This window comes from Podarcis muralis, chromosome 15, assembly GCF_964188315.1.
Source record: "Podarcis muralis chromosome 15, rPodMur119.hap1.1, whole genome shotgun sequence".
Lineage (NCBI taxonomy): Eukaryota > Metazoa > Chordata > Lepidosauria > Squamata > Lacertidae > Podarcis > Podarcis muralis.
In genome coordinates this window covers 11,798,583-11,816,543 of record NC_135669.1, presented here as the reverse complement: position 1 = coordinate 11,816,543, position 17,961 = coordinate 11,798,583, and the positions used below count along the sequence as shown (strand labels likewise).

The window sequence follows — 17,961 nt, the reverse complement described above, 5'->3', positions numbered from 1 at the left end:
GGTTGGCTGGGGTCTCACCAGCACTGCGTTCAGCAGCTGTGTAAGCAAAGGGCAGTATCCAACAAAACAATTCCTCTAGCTCAAGCACTTTGGGCTGCACCATGCGAGGTACCTCCCTCTCCTCTCTCCATGTACCCTGTCCCCCCCCCATCTGCTTTGGAGGGAGACCCATAACATATTTAAGGGGTGCAAAGGGGGAACGTGGGGTCCAAAGCACTTGTTTAGTTGGATACATCTCAAAGCTTTTAAAAAAATAAAATTAAAATTAAAAAATCAAGTTTTGTAAAGGGGGAAGGATTAGGAGATCCAGGGCCCAGGACAGAAGTGCCAATCTCTCTCTCTCCTCCCCCCCCCCATTTGTGTGTGTGTGTGTGTGTGTGTGTGTTGTGTGTCCTGGGTTCTCTTATCACCCCTGAGCTTCAAGGATTTTTCCACGTGCAAAAGTAATATGGCATCTGGTTTCACTTCCAGCAGCTGGCAGCTTGAGGTCTATATTTTGTGTTGTGCAGAGCAAAGAGAAAATAAAGTGTTGAATTGTTTGGCATTATCAAGGATTTCTGCACCCCAGGAATCCTGCATAAAGAGATGGAAATTCTAGCCGCCAAAGCCAAGAAACAGGCGGAAGTATATGAATTTATTACGTTTTATCGCATTCTCTTTCAAGCAGCGCTGAAAAATGTCAAAAGATCATCTATTGTTCCATCATTTATAAAGGATTTTTTTTTGTTTTGTTTTTCAGTTGTAATTTTTTTGATGCATGGCTTATAGAGAGATGGGGAAGAAATTGGAACAGAAGACATAGGCAGGCACTGATGCTGGCCGAGTCTGTCATTTGTCTGGCTGCAGAACTGCCTGCATTTAAATTCCTCATATTCCAGTTCTTAATTTAACAAATGTAATTAAGGCTGAGGTAGGTACTCAGATTATTCATTTACTCCAGATGGGGAAAAAATTAAATTGAATGCAAATTTTGTAATCAGACGTGAAGTTCAGAACGCTGGACGTGATGGGGAAATGGCTGCAACTTAATAGGGACCCACTTTCCCTAAACAGTGCCCAAGTTTAGAAGCTGGGATTATTTGAATAATTGAGGTGGCATTAGATAAGATATCTGATTGCTGATATCTTCCGAAAAACGAAGTCCTTGTAATTCTCCACTGAGGGGGATTAGTCTGTGCCACAGGGCATGCTGAGGAATCTGCTGCTTCGGATAGATTTGCGCCTGAATTTCAGCCAGGTTATTTGTGGCCTTTAAAGCTTCCGAAAGGTACAGCATAAGAAGAGCTGGCTGGAACAGGCCATTGGTCCTTCAGCATCCTGTTCTCACACTGGCCAACCAGATGCCTGCAAAAAGCCCGCAGCTAGACTGGAGACTGGGAGCGGCCGCCGAGACCACATAACACCAGTCTTGAAAGACCTACACTGGCTCCCAGTACACTTCCAAGCACAATTCAAAGTGTTGGTGCTGACCTTTAAAGCCCTAAACAGCCTCCGCCCAGTATACCTGAAGGAGCGTCTCCACTCCCATAGTTCGGTCCGGACACTGAGGTCCAGCGCCAAGGGCCTTCTGGCGGTTCGCTCCCTGCGAGAAGCCAAGTTACAGGGAACCAGGCAGAGGGCCGTCGTGGTAGTGGCGCCCGCCCTGTGGAACGCCCTCCCATCAGATGTCAAAGAGAAGAACAACTGCCAGACTTTTAGAAGACATCTGAAGGCGGCCCTGTTTAGGGAAGCTTTTAATGTTTAATATTTTAACGTTATGTTGGAAGCCGCCCAGAGTGTCTGGGGAAACCCAGCCAATAATAAATTATTATTATTATTATTATTATTATTATTATTATTATTATTATTATTATTATTTGCTGCTGCAGCAGCAGCAGCAGAACATAGGCATTGTGGCCAGTAGCCACTGGTAGCCTTATCCCCCATAAATCTGGCTAATCCCCTTCTAAAACCATCCAGGCTGGTGGTGCCCATTCCTATCTACTGTGGGAAGGAATTCCAGTTACTGTTTATAGACAACTTTTCATCTGTAATGAGATCAGTGTCAGATTTGCAAATAAGCTCAAAAAGCTATAGCTTAGGGCCCCACTCTCTTGGGGGCCCCAAAAAAATTAAAGGGGAAAAAAAAGCCTGGATGTACATTTCCAAAATATAAGATAAAAACAAATCAAATAAAACCTACATACAGCAACAGTGTTTCGTGTAGTGTAGGCTCCTATGATGTAAGTCATGGGCCCCACCTGCTAGCCTGCTCCCTAAAATATTACTGGTATGCTCATTTCTATGTATAGGGTGCTTACATTCTGCATGGACTGGTTATTTTGTTATGTGCAAATGGCTTTAGATACCTGTTTGGTGCATAAATTACCATATAGCATATATTCAACACAAAAAACAGCGACAATTTGTTGTTGACAAAGGACAGCTGGACATATAAAGGGCTGCATTACCTTCAGTAGCTTAGGGCCTCATCAAACCTAAATCTGGCCCTGAATGAGATCATATACTATTCTTCCCATTTCCTTGGGGAGTAAGAAGTTTCAGGTTTAGTGCTACCAGTTTTGCGGTGTACTCCTAGCTGTGTCTACCCAGAAGTAAGTCCTGTTAAATTTTTGTAGGGTTTGCTCCCAGGTAAGTGAGATTAGAATTGCAGCCAAAGTCAGGGATGGAAAAGTTGAGGCTCTCCTGATGTTGCTGGACACCATCTGTGACCCTTGGGAATTCAGGCTGGGGCTGAAGGTTGCAGTCAAGCAATATCTAGAGGACCACAGTTTCCCCATTCCTGTCTTAAGTGAGCGCAAACAGGTAGAGTGGTACCTCAGGTTAAGTACTTAATTCGTTCCAGAGGTCCGTTCTTAACCTGAAACTGTTCTTAACCTGAAGCACTACTTTAGCTAATGGGGCCTCCTGCTGCTGCCGCACCACCGGAGCACAATTTCTGTTCTCATCCTGCAGCAAAGTTCTTAACCCGAGGTACTATTTCTCGGTTAGTGGAGTCTGTAACCTGAAGCGTATGTAACCCGAGGTACCACTGTACTCCTATAAGGTAAGGGAGCTGCTGCTCTGTATCAGATTTGCAGAGCAGAGGTGCCTAATTTCTCTGGGTTTCTGGGAGCTTGTTAAGACATAAGGCCTCTTCATTGTGCATTCGTGATGATTTGTCATCAAGAAGGAGTTGGAGTGGTAGTGCAGAACCCCACCTTCAATAATGTTTGCTTCCGCAAACATCTTGGGGCGGTCTAATTTCCAATAAATGCATGTCCTGTGACTTCCTGCTGAAATCCTGTAACTTTTTATACCACAGATGTTCCAGGGGAGGTGGGCGTTTGCCCCACTTTTATTGCACTTTAGTGCATGGGTGCTCCTCCAGATAATGTGTGGGTGTTCCAGTATAAATCTAACACCAGTGCACTATTCCTGCATTAATGTCCTGTTGCAGCATACAGCAGCAACAACAACAAAAACACCAAATTGGAGGTGCACATCCTCTACCCAGCTGTGCTGCCTTCCCAGAGTTAATTTCCCCTCTTGCATTAATTGTGCTTAAGAGTTGTGTGTCAGCACCAACCCTAACCATGTTTGTGGCTAACCATGGTCTTAGCCATGGTTATGGCTAACCATGGTGTGGCGATCACACAGGGTCCCCGGACGTTTCACCGTCTATTGATCCCTGTGCCACCACTTTATTTCTCGCTGCCACCACCCAGGCCCTACCTGGTGCAATACTGAGTCTAGTCAGGGTTAAATTGGAACATAAACTTCTGTTTATTTATTGCAGTTTAACAAGCGTGTGGTTTCATAAACGGTATCGGCCAATTACATTCGTGGGGTGCCTCTCCAGACCTATAACTTCCGCTACCTGCTCTCACTCACTAAACCACCTCTCAGATATTTACTTGTCTGCCTAGCCCCTAACTATTCCTGACTCAGCTTATTTCGCTACACTAACTCAACCTACCCACAGACTCTATCCCAATTCACTCCCACTCCAACCAACCACCCAAATCCCAACAAACTCCCTCCTTCGCCCCTCCTAGAGCTGGTTTTATAGTCCCTCTGACTCCACCCCCCTGGGTTCTGATTGGGTAACCTGTTTAACTATTTCACCTCCAGCACTCTCATATGTTAACGTCACACATGGTTCTTTATTTAATCAGGATTTGAACCCCTCATGCTGTTGCATTCATGTCCTGCTTGCAGGCTTCCTATAGGCGTTGGTTGGCCATCTTGGTACAAGATGAGCCTTTGGCCTGATACAAGAAGGCTCTTCCTAAAGTTCATGTCCTCCTTGTGTTCTTCTCGGTGGCTACTGTGGGAGGCAAGAGGCCAATCTGATCTAGCAGGACTTGTGCTCTTATGAGACCCTTAAGAGTTTGTGTGCTGATGAGATTGTGTGATTTCTTCTAATTTATCTCCCTTTCTCACGTTTTCATGTCTGAGGATATCTTCCAGGTCTAAAAGGCCTAGAAAAACCCTGACGGTGTTTGAACTCCACCCACCCAAGAAGGGTAGCTTTCCCCTGGAACTTAAATCACATCAGACAAGTTGGGTGTTATCTTAAGGTTTGCAAATTGCTTGTTTGCTTTTTCCAGCTGGAGCTGTTAATTCAGAACAATTAACATGCAGTTTAAAACTGAAGCGAAGCATATGGAAGTGGTCCCAAGGAAAAGAGTCTCTCTCTTTTTACAGCATCTCTTTAGTATCAGAGAGGGAGTCTGAAAAGCAGTCTGCTTGCAGCGGGAGGGAGGAGAACAGGTCCTGAGCTGCTTAGGAGCAGGTGCAGCGTCATTCACTTTCTTTAGGGAAATAACAAATGTCTAGTGTAAAATGCTTCAGCAATACATCTTCATTTTAAGGACTTAGTGGATTTCAGTTCAGCAAATGAAGACATAACGCAGGGGCTGATTTCTCTACCTGACAAACTCGGCAAAGGCTAAGGCTCCCTGTCTCCAAAACCTACAGCATTCCTTCTTCCAGTCAAGCAAGTGAGGTTGCTGCAGAGCCCATGCCAAAAATGCCTCGTTGTGTGGCTAGTTCCTGCCTCCCCCCAAAGAAATAAAGACACAGGACACAAGAATTCAGGTTAATGGGTCAAATTAGGCCACAACTTTATTGATTACAGGAATCGAGCGGTATTGGCCTTAGGCATTGGTCCTAACTACTAACCGGCTAAAAGCCGGAAGGGTTAATCACCAGTGGGAGGAGTCCTGCTGAGGCACATCAACTAGGACCTGCCCCCGGTGTCACCGCGTGGGGGCGTGCCATGGGCCCACACCTCCTTAGGCTTAGGACAAGACTACGCCCCCCGTAATCCTTTACCAGACTACCCTTGTTTGGGGGAAGGTGATGGCGCTCCTTCCCCCTTCATTTGCATAACAATAGGACTGTACCCCCACCAGGCCCCTTGACAGCGACCAACCGTAGCTCATAGCAACGTCAGGGAACCTAGCCTAAAGGGTGGGATGGGAGGGAAAACCTTGTCGGCTGCAGCCGGGTTAAATAGCCGAGGCCCCACCCCCCGGAGCCAGCCGATTGGCTGGCCCAGGGTATGAGGTGGACGGGGATTCCCTTGTTATCGCGGGGGCTGAGGGGCGTGAAGCCCACAACCCCACCTCCTTGCCAGCACCGAAGTGGCTTTGGTGTGACCAGCAAAGGCAGAGTTATTACCCTTCAGTCCAGAACTTGGATGGTTACAGGTTTCCAACCATAGCTCTTGCTTGTGTTAACATGGTGCTTTGTGAGGTCTTGCCTCGAAAACCCTTTAGGCAATCCCTATTACGGGGGAGAGTGAGGCATCCACCTAAAACCCCTTGGGGTGTCAGGAAAGGGCAGGAAATTGCTAGTGAATCAACTTATTATTGTATTTTTGGGAGGGGTATTTATTTGGAATATTTGTAAACCTCTAAACTTTACAAAATATCATGCAATGACAATCAACTGCATCAAAACAGGTAGAGCAATTCTCCAGCGAATTCAGCGAAATCAAGCCATTGTTTTGGGAAAGCCTGTAAAAAAATCACAATACAGTCATACCTCGTGTTATGTTTGCTTCACATTGTGGCTTTTCAGGTTACAAACGTGGCAAACCCAGAAGTGTTTACTTCCGGGTTCGCAGCACACGCAGAAGCAATCTGCATGCTTCGTGCACACACAGTAGCGGCGCTCTACTTATGGACTTTTCAGGGTGCAAACGGCACCCCGAAACGGATTGTGTTCATACGTAGAGGCACCATTGTAAGAGTTTCGAAGCATCTGATGCAACGGTTACAATATTGAGACCTGTCTGACTTCAGTGGGTTGAGGTGTGTTCCACAAGTCAGGTGCCATTGCACTGAAAGGTCTAGTCCGAGCCACCATGGAATCGGGGACAGGGGAGCAGGGCTATAACTGGGGTGGTGCGCTGGGCCCCTGCCAGGGGCACAGGCAGGGGGGCGCAAAATCGGCTGTCGAGACCCTCCGCTGTTTGCCCTGTCCAGCCAGCACTTCCTGCCCACAGCCAAGCAGGGCAGGGAAGAGGGCGCACTAGGTGGCAGCTGCTCCTGGCTGCCCCCCTTGGCCCTCCCAGGTGCCCGCCTTCCTCCTTGGCTCTCCTGGCAGCCTGGCGGAGGAGCCTGCACGTGCCCCAGTGCCCCATACCATTTGGCTGTGAGGCTCTAGCTCTGCCTCTCCCAGATCTCGCTTGGGGTCAGGTCTGGGAAGGTCCACCAGCCTCAGCCCCTGACACTGCCCAGCCCACCTCACTGCCTCTCCGGGCGCTGGGGGGGGGGAGTCGACAACTTCAAAGCCTGCATACTCTGGAGTCACTTTTCTCTCTCTCTCCTCTTGCACACCCTCCTTCAAGGGTGCCAATGTCAATAAAATATATGGGGGGGTCAGGTAAACACCGCCCTGTATAATCGAGATGGCGCGTGCACACACTATTTGAATGCCAATGCCCATTAACTGGGGGTTATGTGATTTCACTTATGCAGGCAGGGGCCCGGAACGTAACCCATGCGTAAGTGGAGAGACGCCTATACAGTGGTACCTCTTGTTGCGAACAGGATCTGTTCCAGAGCCCCATTCGCAACATGAGCAGAATGCAACTTGCATCTGCGCGTGCACAGGTTGCGATTCACCGCTTCTGCACATGCGTGTGACATCATTTTGAGTGTCTGTGCATGCACGAGCGGCGAAACCCAGAAGTAACCCTTTCTGGTACTTCTGGGTCGCCGCGGGACGCAACCTGAAAAGACGTAACCTGAACTGAACGTAACAAGAGGTATGACTGTATACCATCATCTAGGTCAGCCTTCCCCATCTTGGTGTCCTCTCTCTGTTGTGGCTTCCTTGAATCAGAATTCGTTACAGAAAAGAATTCATTGCAAGGTGAAGTGTGTGAAGAATTGAATGGGTGCAAGGGGGGAAGGGGGGTTGGAAGAGAGGCAGAAAGAAGAGCCAATTTGTCCCTGGCTATGGGGGCACAATCGGATGGTTCTGCCAGGGGCGCAAGATCACCTAGCTATGGCTCTGCAAGGGAGGGGAGGAATTTGATTGATAAATTTGTGGGTGGTGGTAAAAATGGGACGTGGCATGCTGTAGAGGAGTGGCTTGTTAGTATGTCCCAACTTTAGGTGAAATAGCTGTCAACTTACAGATTTGAAAATAAGGGACCAGCAGCCTCGAAAATAAGGGATCAGCAGCCCAAATAAGAGATTTTGCTGTTGTAAAGAGTTACATACATTGGTAGGATTGACAGGTGCTGTCAATCCGGCATGAGGCGGTTGCGGCGCCGCCGCAGCCACTGAAGCACCGCCCTTCTGCGTCCCTCCCCATCCCCTCGTCTTCCTCCTCTCTCAGGCCGCCTCCTCAGCTGCCACCACCACTTCCAGGCTCGTGGGCGGTGTGGGCGAGAGTCTCTCACCCTCCCCCCCGGCCGGGGAAGGGCCGATGGAACTCCTTGCACCAGGACGACAGTGCCAGCGCACGCTCTCTCTCGCAGTAGAGGACCCCGAGCCGCTGCTTCCCTCCCAAGCTGGGTGAGCATGAAATCCGGGAAATTTAAGGGACATCATCAATAAGGAACAGCAGGGGGACACGGTGCTGGGATAAGGGAGTTTCCCGCAAAATAAGGGACGGTTGACAGGTATGTTTAGGTGACTGTCATCTCCTGAGGGAAGTGAGTGCCCCAACAGGGCTTCTGTCTCTCTCCAAAATGCAATTGCTCAAAAGAGGGAAGTCAACTGTTGGGAAGAATGGGGGAGAAATTCGAATCAATTTACATTTAAATACAAACCTACCAAATCCACATTGTCCCCAACACATACATCTTTCAAAATTTGCACTTCTCAAAATTTCACAGTGCAGTTTTCCAGCCAAGCAAGTTTTACAAAAATGCATATACTTGGTTATCATTTGCATAAAAATGCATATATTAGTGAAAATAGCATGCACTATATTGAGGGGGAAATGCTGTGTACAAAATGTGTGTATTGGGCAAAATTACATACAAAAAAAAATGTATATCAGGAGAAATATGCACTAAGATACTGATGAATTTCCATGAAGTCTTAAAAATGATAATCCAAAACTGATGTGGAAATGTACAGGAATGAACTGCTTAAGTTTGGGGAAAGGCTAAACTGAGAGAATCCAAAATTGACAAATTCGCCCATCTGTACATGGAACTAACCTCCAGCACCTGTGGCACCACAAGCAAGGGCCCCATAGATAACCATATTTATAATGACAAAGAGTTAGATGGGCACTTGTGTGATTTTATGCCTTAGATGCTGAAAAATATTGGCTAGCCTTGGGTACAAGGGACCAGACCCAACTCTCCGCAATAGGAAGCCTTAGACACTGGGCACTGAGGGGCAGTGGTGAGGTGCTGGAGGAAATAGCTGTCTGCCCCACACAGTCTACCCCACATCACCTAACATATCCTTCTGCTCTGTCCCATTGCCAGTGTCCAAGTGCGTTCCAGCTATCATTAGAGAAGGGAGGACAGTCATCTTGTCCATTGCCTTGGGCAGCAAAATGTCTTCTTCTGGACCTGCTGGGCACTTGGACTTTGGAGGAGAGGGACAGTGTTTGCTGCTGTGCTTCAGGCAGCACAGTTTTCTGTTCAAGCCCTGTTTGGTGTCTTTCAAGCTTCCCTATCCAACACGCACACCCACAAACTAAAACCTGGAGGGGATTGGCAGGAATGCTCGAAAATTCCATACACCTCCAAAAGCTGCATTCAGCTACTTAGCTTATCCTCACAACACAACCTTGAAGATGATAATAACAACAACAACTGTGAATCGACACTATGTCTGTGTATAGTCAACAAGCTTTGGATACTTCATAATCTGTCCATGGGGGGAGTAGTGTTGCACCTTGGTCCTACTTTCAGGTGTCCCATAGGCTTCTGATTGGACATTGAGAACTAGAACCTGGACTAGATGAATCACTGGCCTGATCCAGTAGCCCTCTTCTCATGTTCTTATCTGTAAAAGCCAGCTCTATCGTGCAGAAAAACAAGTGGTCCAATCCTTTCTGAAACTATCACAGTCCAGACTGCAGGTCATATATTATGTGTCTGAGACCCACACATACCATGAACCTCCCTGAAGATGAATAGCCCATGGAGGAGGTTGAAAATCACCCCCACATGCTAGCCTTCTATGTACAGGGAGTTTTTCACATGGCTGGTGTGTTCAGGCGTGCATTTCCTCCCACTCCCTTACAGTCTGAACTCTACCAGTGTGGTGTAGTGGTTAAGAGTGATAGACTCGTAATCTGGTGAACCGGGTTCGCGTCTCCGCTCCTCCACATGCAGCTGCTGGGTGACCTTGGGCCAGTCACACTTCTCTGAAGTCTCTCAGCCCCACTCACCTCACAGAGTGTTTGTTGTGGGGGAGGAAGGGAAAGGAGAATGTTAGCCGCTTTGAGACTCCTTCGGGTAGTGATAAAGCGGGATATCAAATCCAAACTCTTCTTCTTCTACCAAGACGGTCCTCCATGCTTTTCCTGCACGGTCGAATTAGTTCTATGCCCTCTCTTTTGATAATGTCTTAGTTGGTTTCTAAAGCTGAAATCGGGAGCTGGGCTTGCAAATGGCAACACATCGCTTTCCACGTGGCATTTTCTGTCGTTAACTTTTGCACTTGTGCTGTGCTCGGCGGTGAGAGGCGTGACATGGAAATGTGTGGCTGTATTGTCTAATGTCACTGTGAATATTCTAAAAGTAATTTTGCCCATCTAGAGGGAGCCGCCGGGTCATTTCTGCTGCCTTTTCCCTCCACCCCTGGGTGTGTTGCACTGACACTTGTCAGCCCTAACTACGGTAAACTGATGTTAGGCTTCCAGATTTTACTAGCAATGTCAGGGGTTAAGCAGCACTCTGTCTAGAAGAATAATGAAATGATGTAACCCCCACTTGCAGGTGCAAGTAAGAAGACCCCGCTTGCCTATAATGGAATAGTTATGACACTTAATGGAAGCTGGGGGCAGATAAAGAACAAAGCCATAAATTCAGCCTTTCTTTTTTAAAAAAGGAAAGAATTATTCCAGAGGTGAGAGACATAAACCCATTTAAAACATCTCTGCATTGGGGAGCAAAGATCCAAGATCATTATTTTTGTGCGAGGATATAAAATACTAAACACCATCTTTATTAGACTTTTTTTTATGAAAGTCTGTATAAAATATGGCTACTTCGAAAGAGTTTTTTGCAGAGCGGAATGAGAAGCACTTTAAAATAATCATCCAGACTTCTCTGGAGGGAGACCCCAAAGTTCAGCAGAAGATGGTGGCTGTTTCAGAGATATTTTAAGTGTCCTTCCTTATAGTACCCTTTCCGTTCCTTGCAAAGTCAGGTTGCTACAGCAATGGAGCTTGCAGTATAACAGCTGTGACATAAAAGCAGATATTTGGTCTCTGTTGCATCTACAGACATGGGAGCTGTAGATATATCTCCCTGGGAAGAGTCAAAGCTCAACGGTAGAGCATCCATCTTGCATGCTAATGGTCCCACGTTCCGTCCCTGGCATCTCCAAGTAGAACTGGGAATGTCCCCAGGTCTGATACCATCTGCAAGTCAGTGTAGCTTTCTATGTTATCATGTATTCTTTGGCAATCCCCCCTCACCAGCCTTGACATGTATGTTTGTCACACTTGGAAAACAAAGGATGGGGAGGTCTTCGGTGCTTTTGGGAGGTCTCCAGCAAGGTGCCCCAAGGCTCTCGTGAAGTTTATGCCCAAGCTAATGAACCCATGGTTGGTGCTCTTCTCCATAGTAAATGGTGGTCTTACCCGCGAAAAAGTTCATAAAAATGTTATGTCCACCATAAAAACTGTAATATGGCATTCTGCATGATCCAGGCATTAACATTTCCCAGACAGTTATTGTGCGATAATGGTCCTAGCTATAATTCAGCTCTAACGTTCCTTCAAGCAAATGTTATGGAGGAATAAATGACTTCCCGATTACATTGAAGGGGAAAGCTTGAGAAAGTTCCTTGGCTGTAAAATTCACACAGTAATGCAAAGAAAGGACTGGGAAGGAAGAGGTGGTGAGAATATCCACAATGCTCATAGGTACTCCATGCCACAAGTGGTCCCTATAGCACCTGCCACTTGCTCCCAATTGCACATGGCTCTCAACCACACGAGAGAGAGAAGATGGGGTCCTTTGCTGAAAGCATTGAGGTCAAAGGGGTAGATCTGGGTGGGAATGGGGTCATTGGGGGTATAGGTGGTGGGGTATATGCCATCAGAGGTGGGGCCAGGAGGTGTTGTCCTCAGCTCCTTCTGTGTACAGTGGTACCTCGGGTTACATATGCTTCAGGTTACATATGCTTCAGGTTATAGACTCCGCTAACCCAGAAATAGTACCTTTGCTTCAGGATGAGAACAGAAATAATGCTCCAGTGCCACGGCGGCAGCAGGAGGCCCCATTAGCTAAAGTGGTGCTTCAGGTTAAGAACCGTTTCGGGTTAAGAACGGACCTCCAGAACAAATTAAGTACTTAACCCGAGGTACCACTGTTGTACCTCGGGTTGCAGATGCTTCAGGTTACATACGCTTCAGGTTACAGACTTCGCTAACCCTGAAATATTAGCTCGGGTTAAGAACTTTGCTTCAGGATGAGAACAGAAATCGCGCGGCGGCGGCAGGCGGCCCCATTAGCTAAAGTGGTGCTTCAGGTTAAGAACAGTTTCAGGTTAAGAACGGACCTCCAGAACAAATTAAGTACGTAACCAGAGGTACCACTGTATGGTAGAAAGACAGGAACTCCATGCAGCCATGGACGGCTTTCTAATACTGTATATTTAAAGAAAGAGAACCAGCAACCTCTTTACTTTTAAATCAAGCTATTACTGAGGTGGATGAATGGAGCATCAAAAGAGGTGCAATGAAGTTATCAGTGGTGGGAGATCTGGAGGGAGCGAACTTGACCAGTGATCCTCAAGTGTGAGCTTAGGGTAGGGATGGAACGAGCTGCCCATTTCAGTTTCCCCGGTTTCTCAGTTTTCAAGTCTTAAATTCAGTTCTCCACATTTCTGCAGCAATTTGAAATCCCCTGGAAAATTCACCAGCATTTTAGTTTCATTTTCTCCTAATAAACCTATTTTTATCAGCAGTCTTGACTAAACTACGCATGTTTGCAAACAGAATTCCCATATACAATCCATTTCTGTATGTTACTTTCCATTCATATGTAAATTTTTATGCACACTCCTCCCTAATATATGCATTTTTGTACACATTGCTTTGTTTGAGAACTGCGCTGCAAAATCAGGAGAAGTGTGAATTTTGAAGGATAGCGCTGAATAGGAACAAATGGTGATAGGATTTTCCACTGATTGCCCTTTTGTCGAATATAGCGCTAAAGAGCAGGTTTACCAGAGGAAAATAGCAGGGCAAAGGCAGAACTGCTCAGACTCCTGCCTAGAAAACATGGCACACGCAGAGAACCTCTTGAACCCAAGCTTTAAGAAGACATCTGAAGGCAGCCCTGTTTAGGGAAGATTTTAACGTTTAACAGACCACTGTATTTTAATATTTTGTTGGAAGCCGCTCAGAGTGGCTGGGGAAACCCAGCCAGATGGGTGGGGTATAAATAATAAATTATTATTATTATTAGGCAAGTGGAAGTGTGGATGAGCTCTGAACTGGATTTCTCCTTCATCCCTTGCCTAGGGACAAAATTACAGGTCCTCTTCATCTGTGAAAGGTGGCAGGATCTCAGGGCTTGCTTTCAAAGTCGGGGGTGGAGTTTCTTTTGATGGTGCCTTATGTACAACAGCTGCAAACACCGCGTTCTTCCTGGGTTAACATGTGTCTTAAGTCAAAGAGCATTTCTCACTTGTTGCATTACTTGGGCTGCTGTCAATCAGTTCAGCTGAAACAAGCAGGAGCAGCTGGATTTCACCATTTATTTATTTTTTGGAATATATATATATATATATATATATATATATATATATATGGGACGCGGGTGGCGCTGTGGGTAAAAGCCTCAGCGCCTAGGGCTTGCCGATCGAAAGGTTGGCGGTTCGAATCCCCGCGGCGGGGTGCGCTCCCGTCATTTGGTCCCAGCGCCTGCCAACCTAGCAGTTCGAAAGCACTCCCGGGTGCAAGTAGATAAATAGGGACCGCTTACTAGCGGGAAGGTAAACGGCATTTCCGTGTGCGGCTCTGGCTCACCAGAGCAGCGGTGTCACGCTGGCCACGTGACCCGGAAGTGTCTGCGGACAGCGCTGGCCCCCGGCCTCTAGAGTGAGATGAGCGCACAACCCTAGAGTCTGGCAAGACTGGCCCGTACGGGCAGGGGTACCTTTACCTTTATATATATATAGGCATTTCCAGGTGTTCCAAACTGTGCTGGTAATGCAGCACAGGACACTTCAAGGAAGTTGTGCTCCCTCTTTTTCTCATGAGAGCAGGAATGGGGGACCTGTGGTTAGAGCAGAAACAGGGAGGCTGTTACCCTTCAGGAGTTGCTGGACCAGGATTCCCATGTGCCTTGGCCAGTATGGCCAGTAGTTAGGACCAATGTGAATTGTAGTTCAGGACCACATGTCTCCTATCCTTAGTTTAGAAAGACCATGAGCACATATAGCAATGTCATCATCTTTAGCACATCAATCACAGCTGTGACTTGTACAGGGACCAGCAATTTGAATGTGCAGATTGTGGGTGGCCAACCCACAGTCACTAGTGGTTCCACTAGTGACTAAAAATGCCCTAAAGCACCCCATCGCATTTCTCGAGATGGAAGGGGATCTGGAGAAATGTTAATGACAAGAGTAAGAATGCCAATATATAGTTAAAGCTTAAAGTAAAGCTTATAGTTAAAGTATAGTTAAAGCTGTGGTTTTCCCAGTAGTGATGTATGGAAGTGAGAGCTGGACCATAAAGAAGGCTGATCACCGAAGAATTGATGCTTTTGAATTCTGGTGCTGGAGGAGACTCTTGAGAGTCCCATGGACTGCAAGAAAATCAAACCTCTCCATTCTTAAGGAAATCAGCCCTGAGTGCTCACTGGAAGGACAGATCCTGAAGCTGAGGCTCCAATACTTTGGCCACCTCATGAGAAGAGAAGACTCCCTGGAAGAGACCCTGATGTTGGGAAAGATTGAGGGCACAAGGAGAAGGGGACGACAGAGGACGAGAAGGTTGGACAGTGTTCTCGAAGCTGCTAACATGAGTTTGACCAAACTGCGGGAGGCAGTGGAAGACAGGAGTGCCTGGCGTGCTCTGGTCCATGGGGTCATGAAGAGTCGGACGCGCCTAAACAACTAAACAACAACAAACAAAGAGTGTCAATGGTAGAATTTCTTTCCTTCTGTTCTGAAGGGAGAATTGTGGGGAGACAGAATCAGACATGCACAGAAAGGGTTGGGGGTGGCAGCAACATTGACCGATTGTGTTTGATGTTGTGTCGCACCATGCCCCCCAGTGTGCATGAAATTTAGCTCACCGTGCAGGTGCGTCGTTCCAAAAGCCACAGTCTCATAACGCCACAGGTCCCGTGGCGTGAAAGGAGCGTCAGACAAGGGGACAGAAGCACTAGCCTTGATTTGGAACCCAATTATCCCAAGCCGATTTCTTGTCCTGAGAAAGAAGCTGGGATATCTTAGGTGCTACCTCCCGATCTCCTGCTTTATTTTTGTTTTGCTGAACTTGAGTGTTTAGCTTCCCTCACCCCCTTCTAGCTCATTTCAAAGCATAGCTTCTCGCCGGGTCACAGACAGGAACAAGCACTCCTCCTGGCAACAATCAAATTCAGGTCATAAAATGAAGCTCTCGGTTTGTCAGCCATATCACAAAACCAGCTCTGCCTGCTCAGTCTTGATAGCATTGACAGCAGCCAGGCCTACAGTGCTGAGACCCTTCTCCCTTCTCAGTCCCTGCCTCAGTCCTCTACAAACAGTAGCGCTTATTGATCTTGTATCCTATGCGCCAATAAAATCTGTTTGCAGCAGACCAGGTATGTGGACTTCTGAGCCGACATGATATAAAGCAGCTCCTTTTGTAGGTTGTTGAGCACATATTGAGATTAGGGATATGGGGTAGATTTGATTCAGTTTGCGTTCGGCAGTGAAAAGGCCTAATTCTTACAATGGAAGAATTTTTCAATGCCATTCTCCAGCTAAGTAATGTTTACAAAAATGGTATCTGAAGAAGTGTGCATGCACACGAAAGCTCATACCAAGAACTAACTTAGTTGGTCTTTAAGGTGCTACTGGAAGGAATTTTTTTTGTTTTGACTATGGCAGACCAACACGGCTACCTATCTGTAACTGGAAAAATGCACATATTGATGAAAATAACATACAAAGATACATTATGCTTAGTTGTTCTGCATCAATGTGGATATTTGGCAAAATTGCATTTGAAGATGTGTACATTAGCAGAAGGGACGCGGGTGGTGCTGTGGGTTAAACCACAGAGCCTAGGATGGGGTCTGCAACCTTTAAGACAAAAAGAGCCACTTGGACCGAAGAAAAAACAACTGGGAGCCGCAAAACCATTGCAACATTTAAAACAGTGGGGAGTGTCAGGGCACACAATGCGCCTCCTCCCCTCGCTAGTATCCGCCCCGGAGTCGCGGCAAAGGTGTAAAAGAGCCACATGAGGCTCCGGAGCCACGGGTTGCTAGGCTAGGACTTGCCGATCAGAAGGTCAGCGGTTCGAATCCCCACGACGGGGTGAGCTCCCGTTGCTCAGTCTCTGCTCCTGCCAACCTAGCAGTTCAAAAGCACGTCAAAGTGCTAGTAGATAAATAGGTATAGCTCCGGTGGGAAGGTAAACGGCGTTTCCATGCGCTGCTCTGGTTCCCCAGAAGCGGCTTAGTCATGCTGGCCACATGACCCGGAAGCTGTACGCCAGCTTCCTCAGCCAATAAAGCGAGATGAGCGCCGCAACCCCAGAGTCGGTCACAACTGGACCTAATGGTCAGGGGTCCGTTTACCTTTACCTTTACATTAGCAGAAACTTTTTCATTAAACAATACATGAACGAAAATACAGTCATCCTTTCAAACCTGTGGTTCTCCAAATTTTGCAATGTAGTTCTCCAGCCATATAATATGTACAAAAAGGCAAAATTCCACACAAAGATATTAGCAGACATCGAGGGCCAGTGTAGTGTAATGATTTGAGTGTCACACGAGGGCCTGGGAGACCAGAGTTCGAATCCCCGCTTGGCTATGAAATTCTGTGGGTGACCTTGGTCCGGTTACTGCTTCTCAGTCAAACCTACCTCACAGTGTTCTTGTGGGAATTAAATGAGGAGGAAGAGAAGCATGCACGCCACTTCTAAGTCCTTGGAGGAAAAGGTGGGATATGAACGTAACAGATGAATAAATAATAAATCGGCAGTAAAATGCTGATAAATTTTCAAGCAGACTTTCTTCCTGAAAAACATGGCAAAAACTGAAAAAGCAGAAACCGAGAAAAACCAAAACTGGCATATTCACTTATCCCTATCAGGGAGAAATGAAAAGATGCAGGGAAGAGAGAGAGCCATTCATTATAAAGTTAGAGAGCCAGGAAAAAAAACTTCCTGGTGAAAAGGAGCAAGTACCTTGGCTGATATTTCTGTAAAAGCCTATTTCCTATATGCTGTGATTCTAATTTCATTTCCCCCCTTCTTTAAAATGCACCTTGAACTACTGCTACATATTCTGCTTGGGGTTCCTAACCTTGGGGGCGCGGGCGCACACACACACACACACACACACACACACACCACACACACACACACACACACACACACACACACACACACACTGCCTTTCACCTGCAGACAGTGCTTTTTTTCTAAAGAAAATGTTTAGGGGTACTCTCATTTTCCTACTCAAATTGAAATAATGCCCCTCAATGTGGCCAAACTTAGATTCACAAAATGTTTGGGGGTATGCGTACACCTGTGTACCCCCAGAAAAAAACAGCACTGCCTGCAGCTAACCCAACCATTTACTGTTTTACAAAAATTATAATTGAAGACAGTCCAGACGTACGTCAAAGTGCTGTCGGAGGGTTAATTTTCCAATAAAGAAGCTGAGCAGAGGGTCGGCTGCCTTGTAAGAGGCACAGTTTCAAGTGATGTTAATCCCCATACTTCATTATGGTTTTAATTGTTAGTTCTCATTCTTTGGTGGGGCAAGAAAGACTGGTAGGAATAATACAGTATACCTAAGGACTCTCTCTGTCCATGCTCTCTGAAAAGTTTAAACCACCAAGAGAAACATAGTATTGAATCTGCAAAGTGTAGCTGGAGCTGGCTTGGAGAAACAGGAGTGGGGAGGATATGTATTTACTGTGGTTGTGTGTGTGTGTGTGTGTGTGTGTTGTTGTTGCTGGCTTTTCTTTTTTTTTAAGAGCTTCTTTTTTACATCCTCCTCTCCTCCCCCTCTAGTAGGATGGATTGAGGCAGTGTAAGGAAATCTGAATAACTAATCAGAGTCCTCATTAACCCCCTGCT

At 46.6% G+C, this 17,961-nt stretch overlaps 1 protein-coding gene across 10 annotated transcripts in view; it reads left to right on the top strand.

Annotated features, from left to right (window-relative positions):
• PKNOX2 (PBX/knotted 1 homeobox 2) overlaps window positions 1–17,961 on the top strand; it is a 432,230-nt gene that overhangs the window by 225,994 nt on the left and 188,275 nt on the right. Inside the window, exon 5 of one of the 10 annotated variants that reach the window (XM_077919656.1) lies at window positions 740–910. The exons of the other annotated variants lie outside the window; for them this stretch is intronic. The gene's annotated coding sequence lies outside the window, so the exon portion shown is untranslated. The remainder of the gene's footprint in view (window positions 1–739; window positions 911–17,961) is intronic. 10 annotated transcript variants of the gene reach the window in all.